The sequence below is a fragment of the Pongo pygmaeus genome, chromosome 11 (assembly GCF_028885625.2).
Source record: "Pongo pygmaeus isolate AG05252 chromosome 11, NHGRI_mPonPyg2-v2.0_pri, whole genome shotgun sequence".
NCBI lineage: Eukaryota > Metazoa > Chordata > Mammalia > Primates > Hominidae > Pongo > Pongo pygmaeus.
Window position 1 is genome coordinate 128,940,387 of NC_072384.2, and position 25,055 is coordinate 128,965,441.

Genomic DNA, 25,055 nt, shown 5'->3' on the forward strand with positions numbered 1-25,055 from the left:
AAGAAGTTGCATTGCAGAACGTATTCCCTCTGAAAGACTTACACTGAGTTTGATGTTTTTATAGCACTATTATAACAAAAATTGGTATGGCCATAACAATAGATGGATAAATACTCTGTATTTAACCTCACGTCTTTGCTTAAAATAAATAAGCAATAAGCCAATTAGATGATAACACCAAATTGTTAGGATGGTGACATCAGCTCATTTGAAATGATAATGCTTGCTTAGTGAGAGAGAGAATATCAAACCATAAGAAACACTGGAAGTGTTGTTAATAAAATAAAAATGTCACAGCATTAATAATTCTGTACTAGGTCAGAAACAATTTGAATATATTTGACATTTAAAATACTTAAATAATGTGGCCTAATGTTTACAGATTAGTTTTATACTTCCAGTGTAAATACTGTGGCTGATTTTAAATTTGTGATATTTAGTTGAAAAGGGGGTAAGAATTGTACCAAATGTGTTAATTATAGTGGAATGATAAGAAACTTTGAATTTTACAGTTCATTTAATTTGTGAGATTTAATTTTTTTAATATTGGGAATTTTTGCTTACATAGTTGGGCTTGAGGAAATTTAATTAAGTTATAAATAAAACTGATTAATTATGGGAGTTTAGTTGGTTTAACTTGAGTTGATAAATATTAAACAAGGACTTTTTTAAAGTAATTAGAAATTTACTAGATTTATAAGTAGAATACTATTTATATAGTATACTTCAAGCTTAAGGCAAATTAAGTTTCAGAATTTGTAACATAAATAAATTGAATAGTCATGTAAAATCTTAATTAACAATCTAATATACTTTTCTGTGTACAATAAAATGTCACATCTGGTCATACAAAACTTACTCAAATTGAAGTAGTTTATAATGCAAAATTCTACACACACTGAGAAAAAAATAAGTTGTAAAAATCTGCTATATAACAGCTTTTATCACTACAAAAGCAGACTTAGGATAAAGACTGAAAATATTATATCCTTCAATTTTTATTACTAGCACAATAAATATACTGATTTCTATTATATATGAGATATTTTGAATAATCAGTATGTTTCTGCTGTTTTCAAATGTTTCAATGTTAATATTTTTTATTTCTAGAATAGAAATATTTCTATTTAGTATTTTTAAATTAATTCACTCAAAAGCGTTTGTTAAATACTTGAAGAATGTGTGGATTGAAGACAAAAATAACGCAGTCATCCTCAACGTAATATTGAGTTTGACACAGAACAGGAAATTCTTTGGGTGCTGTCATCCCTTTTCAGTAACCACCATAATCCAACTATTACAGAGGGGTTGGTGTTTTTTTCAGGGGTAGAGCAGATTGTGACTTCAACTTGCTTCCTCTATTAACACTATTCGGCACCGTGCTCACCAGGGGAGAAGGATTGCTGAATACAGAAGGGCCTGCCGCGCTTTGAGAAATTTAAGACACATTCAACTGAGGCTAAGCCAGAAATCATAATCTAAGTATCTAACAATTGGTTTGGCTTGTGTACTGAAGAATGGGAGCGCATCGAGCTTTGCTGCTAGAGCAGTCCTTGAGGTTTCCTCACTGAGCCAAACATTAACTCTTTGGTTGCTGGATTGTGGGGAGTTTCTGGAGATGTGGAGACATGGCTCGGGTGGCTAGCACTATCGTGCTGTGCTTGCGGGGTTAGGGGCAGATGTTATTTGCCAATGATTACAAAAGTTTTAAAATATGTTAACAAGCTTGATATTATTGTATTCTGGCTGAATATTAGCTATAGATTAAGCTATGTACAACTGCTACAAAGTTCTGCCTGTCTCCTACTTTTAACTAGGAGCCACCATTATATTATAGCAAAGTGAAAAGGCATAAATCTTATTTAGGAAATAATATTGCTCATATTGATTAGCAAAGTGATGCCCTGACCTTAGAAATAATGCTATGATGCTTAAGAGTCTTAGGTTTCATCCCTCCTCTGATCTTGGGCATGTGATTTTTCCAGGAGAACCTCACAAGCTTTGCTTTTAATGGCTCCACTCCCATATATTCAGATGGAGATGCGATTGTACACTAAACTCCTTATAATTCAGTATCTCACATCCATTGGGAGTTAGAGCCGCAGAGGCATGTAATCAAGTGTAAGAAATGGCATTGATATAAGGTTAGTGGGTAAAATGGCTATCATCAATTACTATTGTTTCATTTTGAATTTTTAAAATGTATATTGTAAAATTCACATTTTTGATGTAGAGTTTTAACAAAGCATAGTCATGTAACCTCCATGATAATCAAAATACAGAGTAGTTCTTTTTTGAAGGGAGTTTTTATTTTGTTTTTTTTTTTTTTTTAATAAACAAAACTGCCCAGGTTTATTGGCCAATAGGCCTCCCTGCTTCTCCCTGCCTGCTGCTGTGTGCCCTTCCACACTTAGGGGAAGACTTCTCTGGCTGCCTCAGCTGTAATCTCCTGGGAGTAGAGGTCAGTGAATAGAGCTGGCAGCCAGTAGTGGATCTCCCCTGGGGCCTGTAAGTCCAGCCACGCCAGCCCTTCTCTCAGCAGGTGTTCTGGCATTTGCCCCGCTCATTGGGTCTCCCATTTAAGACTGGCTTTGATCTCTCTGACAGTCAATAGCCATTTTTCTCTGCCAGCTGCAGCCCCATGGTGTGATCCATATTGAATTCAGCTGGAACAGACTGAATGAGGTAAGTGCCACTCATGGGGATGATGCTGAAGCCAGTGCCAAGTGCCTTTAGTTTCTTGATGGCCCTGATCAGGTCGTCTTGACTGACATCCTGGGCGAACTTGCCCCTTCCTTTTAATACCTGTTGATGTAGTTCCTCCAGGGTTATCGGACCTCCACTCCAATGCTCAGCACCAGGCACACTTTGATAATGTGGACACCTAGTTCGTAATAAAAATCCCCCACACCCAGCATCTCAGATCAAAATCCTTTTCCAGAAGCCAAAGGCTCCACCCTAAAGGTTGTACACATGTCCTGGAACTGCACATGGAACTCAGGATCCTTCCGGATCTCCTGCTTGTGCTTGCTGGCAAATTCCTCCAGGTTGATCTTGAACATGCCCAACTGGTTTGACATCTGGGCTAGCTGGTCCTCAGCCAAGACTGTCCTTTGCTCCTTATACTTGGCCTTGGAAAATTTCTTTTCTTTTCTTTTCTTTTTTTTTTTTTTTTGAGGTGGAGTCTTACTCTGTTGCCCAGGCTGGAGTGCAGTGACACCATCTCGGCTCACTGCAACCTCTGCCTCCCAGGTTCAAGCAATTCTCCCGCCTCAGCCTTCTGAGCAGCTGGGACTACAGGCGTGTGCCACCACGCCTGTCTAATTTTTTGTATTTTTAGTAGAGACGGGGTTTCACCATGTTGGACCACGCTGGTCTCGAACTCCTGACCTCAGGTGATCCACCCGCCTCGGCCTCCCAAAGTGCTAGGATTATAGGCGTGAGATGCTGGGCCCAGCTGGCTTTGGCAAATTTCTGTGTGTCGATGGCGCCAGTTCCCACCCCCCGACGGTGCATCCCCACCCTGGGCCCATGTCCCGGGCTCCTCTGCTGCTGGCTCCCCGGAATAGTTCTTTCAAATAAAAAAATTGCCTTGTGCTATTTCTTTTTTGTCAAATGTTATACGCACTTCTTACCCCTGGAAACCATCGATCTGTTCTTTATCATAAGAGTTTTCACTTTTCCAGGATCTCATATATATGGAATCATACAGTATGTAACATTTTAAGTCTGTCTTCTTTCACATCTATGTTGTCATGTGTATCAGCAGCTTGTTTATTTTTATTGATGAGCAAAGATGCATTGTATAAATATACCAAACTTTGTTTAGCCATTTACCTACTTAAGAGACAAAAACCTTTAGGTTGTTTCTAGTTTGAGGTGATTATAAATAATGCTGCTATAAACACTTGAGTTCAGGTTTTTGTATAAATATATTTTCATTTATTTAGTGTAAGTACCTAAGAATAAGATTACTGAAACATAAATGTGTCTATTTATAAAATAAGTTTGTTGAAGTATTTTCCATAGTGCCATTTTGCATTCCTATTAAAAATGTATGAGATTTCCAGTTGCTCCAGATTCTTGTCTGCACTTGGTATTGGCATTTAAAAAAATGTTCACCATTCTATTGGGTGTATATTGGTATCCATTTATAATTTTACTTTGTATTTTCCTAAGGACTAATAAAATTTAACATATTTTTGCGTATTTAGTTATCATCCATAGGTACTCTGTGGTGAAGTGTCTGTTAAAATATTTTACAAACTTCTGAGTTTTTTTCCCTTGTTGTTTTAAGAGTTCTTTCCATATTCTGGATTTATATCCTTTGTTCAATATGTAATTTGAAAATATTTTTCCTAGCTTGTTTTTCATTCTCTTAACAATGACATTCACAGATCAAAAGTTTGTAAGTATGATAAAATCTAAAATCTTGATTCAGCTTTATACATTTATCAAAAATGAATTGACTATATTTGTGTGGATGAATTATTGGACTTGCTATATGTTCCATTGATCAATATGTCTATCCTTTTGTCACTCCCACACTTTCTTGATCATTATAGCTTTATAGTGAGTCCTAAAATTAGGTAGTGTGAGTAGAGCAAATTTGTTCTTTATCAAAATTGTTTTGGCCATTCTAATTCCTTTGCCTTTTCATGTGAATTTTAGAATCAACCTGTTAAAATCTTGATTATTTCTGTGTAATTTTTAGTGCTTTATCAGGGATTACAATGTACATGTCTAACTCTTCACAGTCTACTTAGAGGTCATATTTTATCACATCAAGTAAGATGTAGCTGTCTTACTTGATGTAGTGTGATAGAAATAGCTATCACACTATAGGTCCTTTCGTTCCTTCCTTTATGTTATACTTGTCATATGTGTCATAGCTGTGAACATTGAAAACCATATTAAACAGTGACATATGATGTACTTTTCCCATTCAATAGTGATACACATTTTTTAAAATCTTGAAGAGAAAGCAGCCTATTACAATTATTTATATTTTTATCATTTTGGTGGTTCTTCATTCTGAAGTTCCAAGATTTCTTATTTTGTCAATGGTTCACTGCATACAAACTTTTTTTTTTTTTTTTGCGTTTCGTTTAGAACAGGTGTACTGGTGACAAATTGTCTTTTTTTTTTTTTTTTACCATTTTTGAGTATCTTTATTTTGTTTTTATTCTTGAAGTACGTTTTCACTGGATATAGAATTCTGGAAGGACAGAGTTGTTGTTGTTTTCCCTAGCACTTTCAAAATATTGATTCACTGTCTCTGACATTCATGATTATTTGCAAGAGATGTGTAGTCCTTTGAATCTTCATTGCTCTCTACATAATGCCATTTTTTTTCTGTCTGCTTTTAAGATTTTTCTTAACATTTGATTTTCAGTACTTCAATTATGATGTATCTGGGTGTGGTTCTCTTTGAGTTTAATCTATTTGAGGCTGACTGAGCTTCTTTTAGCTATAGGATTCTCTTTCATCCAATTGGTGATGTTCTCAGCCATTATTAAATCAAACCTTTTTTTCCATACCAATCTCTATCTTTTCTCCTTTCAGAATTCTAATGACAACATGAATAACCTTTTGATAATGTCCTACAAGTCTCTGAGGCTGTTTATAATATTCTCAATTTTTTTTCAGATGATATAATTCCTATTGATTTTTATCTTCAAGTCTGCCGACTCCTTCTTCTGTTATTTCCATTTTGCTATGGCTCTCGTTCAGTGAATTTTAAAATTGTCACTAATTCATTTCTTTGTCATAAAATTGCCATTTTCAGGAGAATTGCTTGAACCTGGGAGGCGGATGTTGCAGTGAGCCGAGATTGCACCATTGCACTCCAGCCTGTGTGACAGAGAAAAACTCTGACTTAAAAAAAAAAATGCCATTTCATTATTTTCTGTTTCTTCTATTTCTCTCCTGACAACTATCTATTTGTTTCAAGAGTGTTCACTCTTAATTCGTGGGCCATAACTATAATTCTAATTTCCAAGTCTTTTTTGAATAATTCCAATGTCTTGGTCAGTTTGGGTTTAGCATCTGCCTATTGACTGTCATTTCCCTTAAGAGTTAATCCCTTGAGATATTTTTATGATTATTCATATATCAAATATTTTTTATTATATCTTGGACATTTTGAATAGTATGTAATAAAATTCTGCTGCCTTTGTAATTTTCTGGAGAATGTTTTTTCTTTTAATATGCAATCTATTTGGTTGCATTGAGACTACGAGTACCAATCCACGTGTGTAGACTATTGTTTGAATGTCATTTTTGTTTATAAAATCCTTCGCTGTGCTATTTTAGACTGCTCTGTTGTGTGTGCCTTTGGGGTTTCTCTGAGATCTAGGCAGTGGTCTGTACTATAGGTCAGTTGTCAAAGCTTTACTATGTTGTGTTAGGTCAGTTCCATGCATGTGCCTCTTGTGGTTGAGCTCAGGACTCCATTCAACGTATATGTTTTTTTCTGGGCATGGCGACTAACACTTGTAATCTCAACTACCCAGGGGCATGAGGCAGGAGGATCATCTGAGCCCAAGAGTTTGAGGCTGCAGTGATCTGTGATTGTGCCATTTTACTACAGCCTGAGCCACAGAGCAAGACTCCATTTCTTTTTTTTTTTAAAAAAGGGCAATTTTCTCCAGCTCCTCTTCTCTATGTGTTTCCCCAGTCTTTGGCTGCCAAGGGTCCGTTTCATCCACACACTTTCCAAAAAGCTGGAGTTTTAGCCTTTATGTATATACTTTCATGACTGGATCTTGTATGGGGCAAAGCAGTGAAAGCAAAGTGTGAGAAAAAAAAATAATGGTGAATTTCCCCATGCTTTTCAGATTACAAGAGCATCTTTTCCCATTCTTCTGATCAGTGAGAACTTTTATATCCTGCCTTCTTTCATTTTTCCTAAGTTCTGAATTTCATTCCCTATCTGAACCTTACCTGTCCATGAGTTTCATGCTACCCCTGAGCCTCATCCTCATTCTATTTTAGGACCTAGCTCTATTAATGATTCTCACTCCTGTTCTGAAAAGACATTTCTGAGTTTTACTCCATTGTAAGACTCATCTCACTTCCTGTCTATTTGGTCCCCTCATTTACCCTTGCCACAAGTAGTCATTCTAGAAAGAAAATTTGTTCTGCACATTAAGTGGTTACTCAAACAAAGCAATGTTTCTGCATTTTTATGCACCCATCCAAAACCGAAAATTTTACTTTAAACTTCTGTTAACTTAAGAATAAAGAGTTTTTTAGCTTTATTCATTAATTGTCTGTTTTGAGTTACCATTGCTGAATTTACAGCTGAAATAATCATACTGAAAGCAGGAACGGAAGAATTTTGTGATTATCTTAGTTGTTTTTTTTTTTTTACTTTTTTTTTGACATTAAAAAACAGGATACTAGAATTATATTTACTATAAAAATTTTCTTCAGTCTCTTTCCTTTCTTGCAGATAATGTGGCTCACTGAGTTTTTGCTCAAAATAAAATAGTTTTTTGGGCCTCCGTCAAGATGCTAAATTGGATTTTTCTTCACTGGTGTTTTATGAGATGTTAATTTTGCTCGTTTCCAAAAAGAAGTGATTTTTCACAATCATTTATTCTTGGTCTCTAACTTCTTGGGACACAGACATAAGGATTAGGAAATGAGGTGAGAGGTAAGGTATAAATGTTCTCAACTGCATGCTTTAGATAACATAATCTGTGAATTGAAATCCTTGCTTACTTATTTGATTAGGTTAACTTCTCAGGATACTGAGCAAACATCAAAAGAAAGTTTATTTCTGATAAGTTGTAAAACATATATTCAGTTTTTTTCTCCTAGGAACATTAAAGCAATATAGGTTAAGATGTTAATTAGAGGCCCTGCGGGGTGGCTCTCGCTTGTCATCTCAGCACTTTGGGAGGCTGAGGCAGGAGGATCACCTGAGGTCAGGAGTTTGAGGCCAGCCTGGTCAACATGGTGAAACCCCATCTCTACTAAAAATACAAAAATTAGCCAGGCGTGGTGGCAGACCCCTGTAATCCCAGCTACTCGGGAGGCTGAGGCAGGAGAATCACTTGAACCTGAGAGGAGGAGGTTGCAGTGAGCTGAGATTGCTCCATTGCACTCCAGCCTGGGCGACAGAAGGAGACTCTGTCTCAAAAATAAAATAAAATATAATTAGATTAATATAAATACTTGATTAGAGAGATGACTTTTCAGAGACTGCTTTTTTATCTTTAGGTGAAGAGTCAAACTTTACAGAGAAAAACTTAGGAGGAACATTTCAATTTATATGAACAAATCTATCTTTAAATTTAGAAAAAAGGCAGTAAGTTTATCAGTTTTAAAAAATTTGTTTCTAGTAATACATTGTGTTTAGAAGGTAGGCTGTCATTTTATCAAATTAATCATGAAAATATACAGAGCTGAAAACATAAGCAATTGATGTCTTGGAATATAATGATTGAGAAAATACTTCTAAAAAATTCGTGATAATTTTGTTCAGTAAATGTGGCAAATTCAACATTCTAATTAAATGTGACATTTGTTAAGCAAATAATGAGTGAAATACTGTATAGGGATACATTAATTGTAAATTTTGTGTTTTAATTAATTAAATGTTAAATTTCTTTTATTTTTCCTATTTTCTTCAAAACATTTTAAAACATAAGAAATAAGATATAAAACATTAAAATACATTTGAAGTCTCCTTTGTTTCTTTTTCAACATCCATTTCCTCCCCCTTTCACCAGATGCCACTACTTTAATTGATTTGATATTAATCATTCGAGTACATTTAAAAAATGCTATTACATAAAATATTGATTTCTCTTCTTTTAAAACCTTTACAAATGGTGTTTGTGAAAACGTACCACAATACGTACAGCTTTTCTCACTCTATACGTTATTTTCCAGTGTCCATATTAAATGCATTTCCATAGATATCAGGTTTATTCATTTTTCTCTATGTAAGATCCCATTTTGTAAATATGTCATGTTTTACTTATTCATTCATTGTCTCAAATATGTTTAGGTTATTTCCAATTTTTTAGCATTGCAACAATGAAACAGTGAATATACTTTGGCATACTTTCTTCAAACTTTTTTTCTGTAATAGTCCAGATAATAAATATTTTCAGCTCTGTGAGCCAAGGGGACACCTATTCTACCTTTGTAATGAGACAGTACCCACAGACAATACCTGCCATGGCTGTGTTTGTAGTCAGTAGCCATGGGTTTATGTAATTCCTTATATTTATTTTGCAGGTTATCTTTCAACTTATTTTCCATTTTCACTCCAAAATCAATGAATTATATAACCTGTAAAAAAAGTATTAAATGTTTGCCATTTACATCTTTGAGTTTAAAATTTAATTGTGAACACATTCCACAGGACACTATATTAGGTGGTTACAGGCTTTATTCACAGGCTATAATTCATGCACCTTATATTATGCATGACTGAAAGGGTTTTCAAGGAGAAACTTAAAATAAATTCACTTTAATAAAAATTGAATTTGTTCTCAACTGGAAAGGAGATGGTTTCTAAATGAGCCAATAGTTTGGGTCATTTAGAAAACATAATTTTGAAAATATACACATGAGCAATACCATTTCCTTTGTCAAGAGTAAGACAATTATACTAATGTTACTGCAAAGGAGTTCAGATTTTATGTATTTCTGTTAGCTGTCATGTTTCCATAGAAACAGTGACTGAGAAAATCAGTGTTAATTTCGGCTCCTTCACCTTGTCATTCTAACACAACATACATCTGTATGTATAAAATATGTGTTTATACACATACAGAAGAATATATATGAAAATAATATTAATTTTTATTATTTTTAACAAACACACTGAAACTCAAATTCTTTATAGAGATGAGAGTTGGAAAAGCAGACTAAAATCCCCAGAGCAGAATAAGGTCATCTTTATTTAACTTTATGTCATCCATTCTCTTTTCATTAAATTAATAAAAATAGACATGGCCTGTATGAGATTCTAGATGATAGTTTTGTATTGAACTGCATGTAAAAATAATATGAAGTTTTGCTTTATTTAATGAAAAGTCTATTTCATGAATAAGGCAATATTAGATTATTTAATTATGATGATTTTATAATTTATTGCTATTCAGTGTTATTACTTGAATAGAAAGTGCATCATTTAAAAATCTTTGCTATTAAAATATTTCCAGGTCAAAATTTGGCATACTTAAAGACACTTGACATTTTAAACCTGGAGACTCCTAAAAGAATATGATGAATATTGTCAATTCATGCATAGAAAAGTTTGTTTCTTCAATATGGCATTAATGCAAAAAGCAGTATCGTACTTCTCTGGATATTTTTCAAATGTTGGATTGTGATGGGAAATTACGATCTTACTATTTTCCACCAATTTTTTTTAAATGTGTAATTTAATAGAAGGATGTCAACTTTCTCTGTGGAATAATGCATTCAACAACAGTGTTGTGGAATATGAAAGAGTAGTAGCAATAATTTGTTTGAGCTTATGTAAAAAGTTAAGCCAGGAGGTATCTTAGGTACTCTAAATTCTTTTTCTTAAGTACTCAAGTTTAGAATAGGCGAGTAATGCAAATGAGAGTTCTTTCCAGTAGATGCAGGGTTTTGATAATATATTTTTAATCATTTACAGGACTATTTACATTCTCATATCCCTAGAGTTGCTGGATATTTTCAATTGAGTTAATTAATGGTAGTCATATTATTAATTGTTACTACTTGCAGGGCACTATGTGCCAGCACCATGCTTCACACTTCACATTTGTCATTTCATTAGAATTGTTAATTCTAGAAGACAAGTGCTGTTATGTCTCTGATTCCACAGATGCTCAAGAAATCAAACCCAGCCAGTCTCAGCCCAAAGCTTGTCTCTCAACCATTGTCAACACCACCTGTTGATACAAATCGCTTTGTTAATTCATCTTAATTTTCTTCATTTAGGCAAATTGATTATCTCTGGTTTAATCAATTCAGCCTGTGGAAAGAATCAGATTCCTTAAACCAACTCAATTGAGCCCTGTACCCATTATTACTTATTTTGTGAATACTATTCCACCCCTATTTATTAAATTACTAACTTTAATTAATGCAAGAAAAATCATCATGAATATTTATTTTGTGGAGGGAAATATTCAAACAAATTTTTAGTATTTTAAAATCTTTTCTTTTTTGATTCTGCTTTATGTGTTGTCTACAAGCGAATGGCTTAAATTTGCAATGGAAAATAATGTAGGTCGTCTTAACGTCTTTCAATAAAATTTTAGTATTTTCTTCAAAGCCCCTTGTTATGTCTTTGGTTAGTTTTTTTTTTTTTTTAACTTAGGTGCCTTTTTCAAAACTATTTACATTTCATGTTTAAAAATTACATTTTACTTCTGGGTATTGATGTTTAATACAGCATGTGTGCAAAGCTCCCTCTTGCTTTCTGTGTAGACTATATGACTGCATGGTTACAGAAACAAGAGCTCACAGTAATACCTCCAACTCCAACACAACTCTATAGTGGTAGATTCTTTTTTTTTTTTTTTTTTTTTAATTGAGACAGAGTTTCGCTCTTGTTGCTCAGGCTGGAGTGCAATGGCGCGATCTCGGCTCACTGCAACCTCCGCCTCCTGAGTTCAGGCGATTCTCCTGCCTCAGCCTCCCAAGTAGCTGGGATTACAGGTGCCCGCCACCACGCCTGGCTAATTTTTGTATTTTTAGTAGCGACGGAGTTTCTCCTTATTGGTCAGACTGGTCTCAAACTCCCAACCTCAGGTGAGCCCCCTGCCTCAGCCTCCCAAACTGCTGGGATTACAGGCGTGAGCTGCCGTGCCAGGCCATGGTAGATTCTTACATTCCATTTTGGCTTATTTCAGTTTTTTTTTTTCAAACCAGCTTTTATTATCCACAGTACACTTATTTACTTCTTTCAGCCCTACTATAAAGAAGTTTCAGCATTGCTAACTCATATCTTATTACAAATCTACTAACTAGAATACAGTGTGTAGTTTTATTTTTATCTTTAATGTAGTCAAACATTATTTTTCAAAGTAACTTAGGTCAGCTCCTTACTTCTGTGCAAATATAATGTTGTCATATCACTTATTTTTAGTACAGTTAGATTCATTTGTCACAGTCTATAATCCATCTTGGGTATCCTTTGTATCTTGGTGAACTTTTAAAACTTGTATAGAAGACAATTATTCTTTGTGGTGTACAGTTCTGTGTGTTGTAAAAATTCCTAGAGCTGTGAATCCACCAGCAAAGTATCATAAAGAACAGTTCTATTACCTCAAAGTTTTCTTATGCTGCCCCTTTGTAACACCCTTTCCTGCAACTCTAACCCTGAATACTACAATCTGTTTTCCATCTCTGCAGCATTGTTGATTGAGAATGTCATATAATGGAAAATTACACTATGTGGCCTCTTGGCCTGGCTTCTTTCATATACCAAAATTAAAAACTCATCCATGTTGCACATGTGTATTAGTCCGTTCTTACGCTGCTATGAAGAAATACCCGAGACTGGGTAATTTATAAAGGAAAGAAGTTTAATTGACTTACAGTTCCACACAGCTGGGAAGGCCTCAGGAAACTTACAATCATGACGGAAGGTGAAGGAGAAGCAGACACCTTCACAGCATGGCAGGACAGAGTGAGTGAAAGCAGGGGAAATGCCAGACATCTATAAAACCATCAGATCTCGTGAGAACTCACTCACTATCATGAGAACAGCATGGGGGAAACCGCCCCCATGATTCAATTACTTCCCATGGGTCCCTCCCACTACATGTGGGGACTATGAGGATTATGATTCAAGATGAGATTTAGATGGGGACACAGCCAAACCATATCAACATGAATCAATAATTTGTTTCTCTGTTGTGTTGAGTAGTTTTCCATCGTATGGGTATGCATGGTTTATTTATTCAGCAGTTGAAGAACATCTGGGTTGCTTCTAGTTTTTAGTGACTATAAATAAAGCTGCTAGAAACATTCATGCATGTTTTTCTAGAAGCATACATTTTTATTTTCCTGGGGTAACAACAGGAATGGTACTGCTGGGTCATATAAGTAAGTATATATTTAAATTGAAAAGAAACTATGGCTGGGCATGGTTGTTCACGCCTGTAATCCCAGCAGTTTTGGCGGCTGAAGGCGGGGATCACAAGGTCAGAAGATCAAGACCATTCTGGCCAACATGGTGAAACCCCGTCTCTACTAAAAGTACAAAAATTATCTGGGTGTCGTGGCGTTGCCTGTAGTCCCAGCTACTAGGGAGGCTGAGGCAGGAGAATAGCTTGAACCCAGGAGACGGAGGTTGTGGTGAGCCGAGATCACACCACTCCACTCCAGCCTGGGGACAGAGTGAGACTCCGTCTCAAAAAAAAAAAAAAAAAAAAAAAAAAGAAACTATGAAAATATTACTTTCCAAAGTGGCAAAATCAATTTTGCATTCTACTTGCTTCTTATCCTCACCAAAATTTGTTATCGAAAATGTATTTTCCAAAGTCTTGTCAATATATAAGTAGGTTGTTTGTTTCCTTATTAGCAAGTTGTTAGAGTGCTTTATTTATTCTGGATTCAAATTCCTCTCAGACATGTGATTAGCAAATATTTTATCTTAGTTGTGGCCTGCCTTTTCATTCTCTAAACAGTGACTATTGCACAGCATTATTAATTTTAATGAAGTCCAATTTATCAATTTTTTTAATGGATCATGCTTTTGGTTTCAAATCTAAAAACACTTTTCTAAATGTTAAGTCACAGAGATTTTCTGCTATGTGTTCTTCTGGAACTTTTATTGATTTACATTTTAGATTTAGGCTAAGAGCTATTTTTAGTTCATACTTCATACAAAAATTAACTTTAAGTGCATTGCAGTCTTAAATGTAAAACATAAATCTGTGAAACCAAAAAAGAAAAAACAGGAAAAAGTGTTGAATATATAGAGTTAGGCTTAGAGTTCTTAGAGTTAATACCAAAAGGCATGATCCATAAAATTAAAATTAATGAACTGGACTCCATCAAATTTAAAACTCTGCTCTGTGAAAAACTCTGTTAAGAGGATGAAAAGACAAGTTACAAACTTGAAGAAAATACTTGCAAATGACATCCAACAAAGGACTAGTGTATAGAATGTATAAAATTTCAATAGAAAAATGTCCAATTAATAAATGGTCAAGTGACTTAAACAGACATTTCACTAAAGAGGAGAGACAGATGGCAAATAAGCCCATGAAAAGAAGTTTCAGCACCATTAGCCATCAGGGAAATGCAAATTAATATCACAATAAGATATTACTACACCTCTGTCAGAATGTCTAAAGTAAAAAATAATAGATTTGACTGGAATTCAAAGAAACTGGACCATTCATTCATTGTGGTTGGGAATGTTAAGATGATATAGCCAGTCTGGAGAACAGTTTATCAGTTTTTTAAAAAATTAAACATGCAGCTACCATATGATTCTATATTTGCACTTTTTAGTGACTGCTACTAATAGTCAAGTTTTTTACAAGTATATTACATGGAGGTTTAGGACGCTGGCATTTTTCTTCCAAGCGTGTAAAGCCCAAGCAAAACTATCATCTTTTCTGGGTTTTCAAATTCTGGTATTTAACTTATGAGATGATCAATAAAACAAAATGACACTATGAAAATTAAGTCAGCATCAAGGTGGTGGCTGTGTTCTTGGAAAAAAAATAACTGATGATTCATTTTAATTCCAAGTAACTCTGATATTTCAGAGTATGATTAAGAGAAAAGAACGGACTTTGGTACATAATTGTTAAGTCAATGCAATGTATGCAGCAAAAGTGTATTTCATTGAGAAAATGATAGTTATGTAAATAGAAATTTCCAAGAATGGAATTGTTCATGATTATGATATTAAACATAATAGGTAATATGGTCACATAACTTATTTTATGTTTTGCCACATTCCAGCTGAATTTTGTGCATCAGAACATAATTTCCTTTGCAACAAGGATGCCGATGTAACAACCAAATGATAATTTAGGCAGTTTAAGACACTGAAGTAAAGTTTTCTACCTAAGAGGATTGTATCACTAAATTGTGGATTCAATTTTTGACTGTGATTTATAAAAAAATACTGAAAAGCAAAATATAAATACTAGCAGCTTATGTAAATTAAAAAGAGCATAGAAAAATACTGATCATGACAAATCCTTTAAAAAACAGTAACAATTTTGGCTGGGCGCAGTGGCTCACGCCTATAATCCCAGCACTTTGGGAGGCCGAGGTGGGTGGATCACGAGGTCAGGGGTTCAAGACCAGCCTGACCAACATGGTGAAACCCCGTCTCTACTAAAAATACAAAAAAATTAGCTGGGCGTGGTGGCGGGCGCCTGTAATCCCAGCTACTCAGGAGGCTGAGGCAGGAGAATTGCTTGAACCCAGGAGGCAGAGGTTGCAGTGAGCCAAGATCACACTACTGCACTCCAGCCTGGGCAACAGAGCAAGACTCTGTCTCAAAAAAAAAGAAAAAAAAAAAACTAACAATTTTATATTTCTTCATTTTAATATTTTACATCTAGATATTTTTAGAAAAGGCTACCTTTAATACATATGCATTTACAACTAAATTTTTGGATGTTATAACCTAAGAGATTTTATTATTGAATAGTATTTGTACCATTCCAATAAAAAACCATGTATTTAAATGTACTAGATAGAATATATTACTTTAGATACAAGTCATTTCAGGTTCAACTTGTGTAAAATCTGTCTTGAAGAGACATTTTCTCTCAGTCTGTATGTCAGAGTTTACATACAATATCTTAATTTTCTACATACTTTAAGATGTTAAAATGCCTTGATATACAAAGCTTTAAATTATCTACCTTTTATTTACACAAGAATCAACACTGCAAATTGTCTACGTATTATAGGAGTTCTTCATGAAACAAGTCTACCTGTCTCTCTGTTTCTGTCTGTATTTCTGTCTCTGTCTCTGTCTCTCTCTCGTCTGTCCTCTATCTCCCCCCTTCTCTGTCTTTCCTTTCATTAACAGTGAATGATTTCTCTCCTATGTACCTTGATTGTGTGATTATAGATTATAGCTGTTATTACGGCATATCTTTCCATAATTGAATAAACTTTCCATGTATACTTTACACAACTTTTTGTTCAAAATTATGCATTTGAGAGTGCTGTATAGCAAAAGTACATTACCTCACATTATTAATTGCTTTATAAAAATGATTTCCTTAGAATTGTATCATGTGTTTTTTATTATTATTATTATTTTTAAATTTTTAAAATTTTTTTATTATACTTTAAGTTCTAGGGTACATGTGCACAATGTGCAGGTTTGTTACATATGTGTACATGTGCCATGTTGGTGTGCTGCACCCATTAACTCATCATTTACATTAGGTATATCTCCTAATGCTTTCCCTCCCCTCTTCTCCCACCCCACAACAGGTCCCGGTGTGTGATATTCCCCTTCCTGTGTCCAAGTGTTCTCATTGTTCAATTACCACCTATAGCACATTGCTTGATGCTATCCAGTTAACTCTGTTGTCATTCAATGGAAATTATTTGCTATCAGATTAAACAAGATAATTATTGATTTCTGTATAAATCTTTCCATTACTTAAAGGTTACAATTTATTTTATAACATGGTGGTAAGTGTAACAGAATAGGCTCACAAATTCCCTGATATTGAGGAATACTGAATCATTATTATTCAAAATGAAGAATAATAATGAAATATAGATTCAATCTTTTCTGTGATGCCTGTCAATATCGTTAAGTTTATGGAAAATATTATATTAGAACTGTAGTGTGACAGGTTTCCTACCTAGTTAGTCAAGGTGTATGCCTGCTGCCTGAACCTTGAGGCTGGGCAATGAGCCAAGTTCATGGGGGCTCAGTGGAGGAGCAGGTGTTCCTGAGAACCTAAACATCCCCCAAAGTATCTGAGAACCTACCAAGAAAAATAGTCTCATTGCTTAAAAAGGTAGGCAAAGAGCCAGAGAATTAGCCTAAAAGTAGATCAGAGACAAGGGATGGGGGGGTGTCTCAAGCTGTCCTGCTGCGGTCTAGGAGTGCCTTGTATGTAAGTCTTAATAAACTCACCTACTCACCAAGCTGGACTTGTCTGAGTCTTTTTTCAGTTTCTCAGCTTCCTCCCAGTTTTGGGGGGCAGTTTTTCTATATGATTCTGGGTTTTTCTTGTTACAATTGGTATCACAAACAGAATCTGAGAGACCAAATGACGAGTCAGGAAGGAACATCTGTCGGGGCAATCCCAGGGTGGTCGGCAACTTGTATGTGGAGTTGCCCAAGTGCTCAAAAAAAATTTTTTTTTTTTTTGGGACTGAGTCTCGCTCTATCACCCAGGCTGGAGTGCAGTGGCGCCATCTCAGCTCACCGCAATCTCCGCCTCCCAGGTTCAAGCGATTCCCCTGCCTCAGCCTCCAGAGTAGCTGGGACTATAGGTGCACAACCACCATGCCTGGCTAATTTTTTGTATTTTAGTAGAGATGGGGTTTCACCATGTTGTCCAGGATGGTCTTGATCTCCTGACCTCTGGTGATCTGTCCGCCTCGGCCTCCCAAAGTGCTGGGATTACAGGTGTGAGCCACCGCGCCCGGCCCCAAGTGCTCAATCTTTGTGGGCCACCACTTAAGCACAGGAATACTTGGACAAAGCTGGTGGAGACTGAGCCTCTATTGCAAGAAGCTAAGATATTAGAGTACGATAAGATTAGTAAGTGTGCTGTTGTTGAAATAGGGCTGGTTACTAAGAAATCGTTAGAGCAGGAAAGGAAGAAAGGGTAGAAACTCCTGCAGAAGGTCAAACGCATGTCGGGTTTTCTAGGACTCAAGCTGGTTATGCATTATGGCCCATTCTTGTGCACATTTTAAAACTGATAGACAAATTCCCAGAAAAATTCAGAGCTCAAATGGTTAACCTACAACTATATGGTTAAGTAGAGTCTTCTAAAGCTCTCTATTTTGCTTTTTCCTTTTCTGCCTGCTTTGAATCTACTAAGTTACTGGTATTGAGATATTAGATATTATAAAATCCACCAATGCAAGGCCACTTGGAAATTTTGTTTTTCTTAAACAGTTCAGTAAGTTCTAGCTAAAATGTAAACAATAAATTCATTTGGAACTGAGGGGGAAGAAAAGGGCTAAAGAGGTTTTATAAAATCAAATAGCCATGGAAACTGCTTTTGGACAAATAAAGTTGAGCCATGGGAACAGGTCCCAATTTTGTCAAAAATAACTTGAATCCAGCTATCTTTTGTAAAATAATGAGTTTATGATATTGTCTCATGACTAGAGTTCTGAGGTAAAAGCTATTGGATCCTTCTCTGTGTATGATATGTATGTTTAAATATGTTGTTGTTGTTGTTTTTGAGATGGAGTCTCGCTCTGTCACCCAGGCTTGAGTACAGTGGCAAGATGTTGGCTCACTGCAACCTCCGCCTCCTGGGCTCAGATGATTGTCCTGCCTCAGCCTCCTGAGTAGCTGGGATTACAGGCATGCGCCCACCACGCCCAGTTAATTTTTGTATTTTTAGTAGAGATGGGGTTTCACCATGTTGGCCAGGCTGGTCTTGAACTCCTGACTTCAGGATCCACCTGCCTTGGCATCCGAAAGTATTGGGATTACAGGCATGAGCCACTGCCCCCAGCCTAAATGTGTTTATGTATATGTACATGTTTATGTGTATGTATGTGCTACCAAATTGGCATATAAATAAATGAGTAGTCATAAATTAAATAAGTTCAAATGCTTTTCAAGCTTGTGTGAATTCAGTAATCTTTGGTAAATAAGCTGGCCTTAAAATTATTTGTAGAATAAAAATATCTTCAAAAGTGTCAGCATACATTTCTGTCTGAGTTTACTGATTAGATACGTTTTATATTTGCTTCTGCCAGACACTTTAAGGTGTCAGGATTTGACATGAAGGTTGTAAGGTTGTAAACCTTGTCAAAATCAGAATGATCTTTGTCTATGTGATTTTTTGATAAGCAAGTTTAATTTGATATTGTTGGTTTAATGTAAACAGCAGGATTTTCTGAGTTATTGGCATAAAGCACAAATCGGCCAAACCACAGCTCCTGTAACAGCCCCATGTGGTCTGTGAAGAAACCAGATGGCTCCTGGAGAATGATGGTAGACTACCATGAGCCAAAAAATGTGGTGCACCCTGCACATGCAGCTGTGCCCGATACTGCTCAACTGCTGGAGCAGGTAGTGCTTAGCCTGGGAAATGTCCATGCTGTGATTGACTTGTCTAATGCCTTTTCCAGTATCCCTTAGCAGTATCCCTTAGCAAACAGGATCAGATTGCCTTCACTTAGGACAGCCAACAACAGACTTTCTGGGAGCTACCACAAGGGTAGCTTCCTTGGGTGCTTTCTAAAGAGGTAAAGGGTAATATAAAGGGTAATTTATAAAGAAAAAAGGAGCTGCATGGCTCCACCATCTGTCCTAATATGGTTGCCCAGGACCTGTCTAGACTCTCCTTGCCTGCTTCAGTCTACCTGTTTCACTATATTAATGATAACATGCTAACCTCTGAGTCTCTTATGGACCTGGAGACTGTCCTACGAATCATCTTGGACAGACTGAAGGACAAGGAATGGAAAGTCAACCTCAAGAAGAAACGGGCCCAGCATAGAGATCAAATTCTTAAGAGTTTCCTGGTTGAGTAAGATGCAGAACCTACTTGGAGCTCTCATTGATAGGACAGCACAGCAGCCCGTTTCCCAGACAGTAAAGCAACTCCAGGTTTTCCTAGGTTTCTTGGGCTACTGGAAGATACTCATTTCTCATTTGGCACAAACCCTCCATCCATGGTACACCCTAATAAAAAAAATAAAAATTGGGTCTGAACACACATAGAGCAAGAGGCATCTGATAAAACAAAAATAATGGTGAAATAAGCCTGAGCATTAGGTACCACACTGCCATAGCATGCTTTTGTATTAGGAGTCAACTAGAGATGCCACAGGTATGAATTGAAGTTTACGGCAAAAGCAAACAACAGAAATGGTACCTGTAGGGGTTGGGTCTCAATTATGGAAGGGAGCAGATTCATTCTATACAGTTCTAGAGCAACAACTCTTGGCCATGTATGGGGATTGCAACAAGTGGAGGCCATCACCAGAAAGCAGACCATCATAGTAAAAACTACCTATCCTATAAAAGGTTGAGTGGAAGGCCTTCTAGCCAAGCCCAGCTCTGGGGGTGGTACAGTCACATACCCTGCATAAGGGGCATGTCTAGCTACAATGTATAGTGTCTTGTCCATTAGTCCTTTTTTTAATTTACTTTTTTTTTTGAGATGGAGTGTCACTATGTCATCCAGGCTGGACTGCAGTGGCACCATCTTGGCTCACTACAACATTTGCCTACTGGATTCAAGCAATTCTCCTGCCTCAGCCTCCTGATTAGCTGGGATTACAGACCTGCACCACCACACCAGGCTAATTTTTGTATTTTTAGTAGAGATGGGGTTTTGCCCTGTTGGTCAGGCTGGTCTCGAACTCCTGACCTCAGGGTGATCCACCAGCCTCAGTCTCCCAAAATGCTGGGATTACAGGCGTGAGCCACTGCGCCCAGCCCCCATTAGTCCTTTGAGTCAGGCACTACAGGAGGTGCTTGGATGCATCTGCTTTAAATAAGTGGAAAGGGCCAGCATGGCAGTGGAGATACCTACCAGGCAAAGCACCATACATGAGGAGATCTCACTGATACGTACTAGGGCCTGGTACACTGATGGGCCTAGCACCTAACATCAATGGTCAGCGGTCATGGTGCAAATAGATACTGACACCACATGTATAGAATGAGGATTAGGACAAAACAGCCAATGGGCTGGGCCATGGGCAATGTGAATACTCGCCACTCATGAGCCCTGGCCACTAGTCATTTGCACAGAGAGTTGAGCTACATACAGAGGCCTTATCATATGGATCAATAAATGGGCTGCAGACAACTGGCAGGTTTTAGGCAGCCCTTCTGGGGAATGTCTATGTGGGAGAACATCTGGATAAGGTTACAAGAAAAGGATGCCTGTTGTACAGTGTACCATGTGAATGCAAACAGCCCCAAGTCACCTCCCAGAAATCAGGAGTCAGATGCCCTTATTCATGTGTGAGCAATTTGCTCGAGCCCATGGAAGGAGGCTGCCATATGGGTACATTATAAGAGCGGCCACTAGGGCGTGGCCACAGGCTGGGCCATAGCAAAGGCAGTGGGCAACTCTATCCAATATGCAGCTACTCAGAAGTGGGAGATCTATTCATAGCTGCAGCCTAGAAAAGCTCCCTCAGCACCAAGTCACATCCATTGAGCCATACAGTCTGTGCAAGATTGGCAAGTTATTATATTGGCCCCTCGTCCCTCAAACAGAGGAAAAGTTATGCTGAACTGTGGATTCAGCAACAGGGCTGCTACAGGCCTTCCTAGTAAATTGTGGCACTCAGCTGGAAACCATCAAGTGTCCCACTGCTCTTAGTCTCATGCATGACATGCCAAAAAGAAGAGATAGTGATCAAGGCCCCCATTTCACAGGCCATGATATCCAACACTGGGCATTGGAACAAAACGTGTACTGGAGGTTCCATGTACAATATAAGCCAACAGGGATGGGTCTCATAAAAAATAAATGGCCTGTTAAAAACCCATTTACGTACATTATCTCAGGATGGTTATTTAGGTTCTGGACAAAGACCCTCCTTGAAGCTGTGCAAATTTTAAATGAGTCACCCACTACCACACATGGTATCACTCCCTAGGAATGGTTGGCAAGGCCTGAAAAACAGGCTCCACCAATTCTCAGGGTTACAGCAGAGACTCCAAGCCCAGCTTCCAAAGCAGATGACCAGATCTTGCCCCTGGGAACAGAAGTATATCTGCCAAATGTTGATGGCTACATGAACGTAAAGTTGATCTGGAAAGTATCCCCATACCGGAGGGTGCCATGAAGACTGTTGGAGGGGAAATAGTCCCAGCTATGCTCGTTGATGGAGGCCCAAAAGCTTTATGATACCAGCTCACAGCAGCACTAATGTGTGCTGGAACAGTCATAGTGCAGATAGTGTGAGCAAGGCCGGAAACTTACCAATTAGCTATTATGCTTGCTCCTGGGGAGGGAAGCCATGTGTGGTACTGTAAGACAGGCTTGAGACCTGTGGTGACTTCCCTAATAGGGCCAATGGGAGAAAGTACAGCAGTAATTATGTTATGAGGAATGGATGCACCTATGAACGGTCCTACTAAACACCTGTGTTTACACCCACAGGCTATGGCTCTTGCTACCCATGGCAGCTGGTAATGTCTTCTTGGACTGGGCTATGACCATAGCTGCAGTCAGCAACCAGTTCAATTTTAGGGTATATGAACACCTCCCCCTGTCAAGTGATAATGGTAGGCCTTGGAATAGTCTGTCTTTTTACCTACAGAACTGGAATGATTGGTTCAACAGCACCAATAATGCAACCTGGGTTCACTGGGGATTGCCTCTACCTGGAAACCCAATCACCAACTCAACAGAGATCCAACAACATGCGCCCTTGTAGGCGTTACCTGTTATGCCTATATCCCTGATTGTATTATTCCTTTCTCACATTGCTATAAAGAAATTTCTGAGACTGGGTAATTTATAAAGAAAACCTATTTAATTGGTTCACGTTTCCACAGGATGTACAGGAAGCATGGATGCTGGCATCTGCTCGGCTTCTGGGGAGGCCTCAATCATGGCAGAAGGTGAAAGGGGAAGCAGGCACATCATACATACCCAGAGCAGGAGGAAGAGAGGGGGCAGAGGGTGCTACAGACTTTTAAACAACCAGATCTCATGAGAACTCACTCACTATTAGGACATCATCCAGCGAGATGGTGTTAAACCATGAGAAACTGCCCCCATGATCCAATCACCTCACACCAGGCCCCGCCTCCAACATCAGGAATTACAATTCAACATGAGATTAGGGTGGCGGCACAAATCCAAACCATATCACTGATAAAGGAAATAATGTCACAGATGCTTTAAATCATTTGTCATCTCAGATCCATGATATAGCCCAGTTAGGCTCTTTGACTCATTCTCAAATTGAGTCAAATTGAGTCATTTAAAATACCTTCTCACTGGAGTGGTATTTTGCCAATAGGCATTATATAATAATTGTTGTTAGCTTCTGCTTTTTATGCTGTTGCGTACACTGAGGATGTGGTCTGTATGCACAAGCCATGGCTCTGCATTATAAACCTGTATAATTCTCCTCCCTCACTCAGGGACTCTCATGCAAGATTGGTGGAAAGAATGAAAGAGTTAGAAGATGGAATGGATTTTAGTATGACGGGTTCCCCACCTGCCTAGTCAAGGGCATCTGCCTGCTGCCTGAACCTTAAAGGCCAGAGAACGAGCCAAGGCCACGGGGCTCAGTGGACGAGCAGGTGAAACTAGTCTCATCACTTAAGCACAGTAGGCAAAAAGCCAGAAAATTGGCTTAAAAGTGGTTTAGAGACAAGGGACAGGGCAGACCTCTAAAGCTGTCCTGCTGCAGTCCAGGAGTGCCTCATATGTAAGTCCTAATAAACTCACCTACTCACTAGCTTGGTCTTGTCCAAATCAACTGTTGGTCTCTCAGCTCCCTATCAGTTTGGAGACTATTTTTTTCATATGATTCCAGGTTTTTCTCATCATGAGAAATAAATCATGATTTGGTTAAATTTTGTGGCCACAATTTCCTTTATATAATGCTCTCATCTTAAAATAGTGAACATTTGCTCATTTCCTTTCTTTGCCTAAAATAGTATGTAATTATTGGTATTTTTAATCCTAAATTACATAAAATCACTGAAAAGGAAAAATATTAATACCTTAAATTCTCATTATTTTAGGAGCTAATGATTGTGCTACCCCTGACAAAAAGGCAAAAAATAAAATAATGGTGGCAAAAATTATAGCCAATGAAGACTAACAAAGCATAACATCAAGGGCTTAATGCACAGATATTAAAACAGTGTTCCTTTTTACCTTTGAAATCAGCTATAAGCAGTCTTCATTTGAGAGAGTTTTTCAAGGTTAAGGACAGTCATTGCCATTTCTAACAGGTTGCTCAGATGTTGAGTAATTTCAGCTTTATTTCCCACAGACACTTTCAATTTTCTCACTAGAAGTAACAAATGGGTTCTTTGTAGTGAAGGAAAGCCAAGCCCAGGGCAATGGGACAGGAAGATCAAGTTTAAGGAGGCTGCCAGTGCCACATGGCCATTTCCACCGTATGAAGTCTCTAACTGCACGGTGCTATTATTGGCCACATTTCCAAATTCTTTCTGCATGCTCAACTTCTTCCTGGACCCTGCATGTTTCATCCAGTCAAATTCCCAAATTCTTGCTTCCCATTAAATTCCTCCTACAAAAACATTATTTTTGCCACTTCTTACAAGGGGTGGTGGCTAAAAGACAGGTCTAGAGCCAGGATGCCTGGATTTAAACCTTAGTTCAGCTACTTACCTGGAAAGGCTGTCAGCCCTCTGCATCTCAGTTTTCTCATTCCTCAGTTAATATTGGCAGCATCCTCATAGGTCTTATAGAGGTTATTCAATGAGTAAATGCACATGAAGTTCTTTGAGTGGTGCCTGGCACATCATGAGCACCATATAAGCATGTGTTTTTGCTAAATACACTTATTCTTGTGCATTTTATGTCCATATTTCACCCTCTTCCTTTATTAATTTTTTCTAGTACTCCTTGTAAAAATCTTCTATTTCTTCTACCTTCTGACAGAATGTTTTTCCATGGTTTTTCTGTAACTGAAAGCTCTCTTTTCTTAGCTAACACAGCTTCCAACCCACATCCTAAATAGGCTTCGTGATATTAATCAATATTAGAGAAATCTAGGATCTACAGTAGTGTTATGAAAATTTGAGCAGAAATGCCTTAAGGCTGAGCATGGATTGTCCATTGTGCCATTATTCCTACCATTGAATTCTGCATAGTAGAACATCTCTGTAGAACTTTAGTTCGCTTCCACAAATCGGTTCTTCCAAATTCAGAGTC

The 25,055-nt window shown here is 37.5% G+C and overlaps 1 pseudogene; it reads right to left on the reverse strand.

The window, feature by feature from the left end:
• Positions 1 to 2,410: 2,410 nt before the first annotated feature.
• LOC129032044 (vacuolar-sorting protein SNF8-like) lies at positions 2,411 to 3,516 on the reverse strand (annotated as a pseudogene).
• Between the last annotated feature and the right edge of the window lie 21,539 nt (positions 3,517 to 25,055).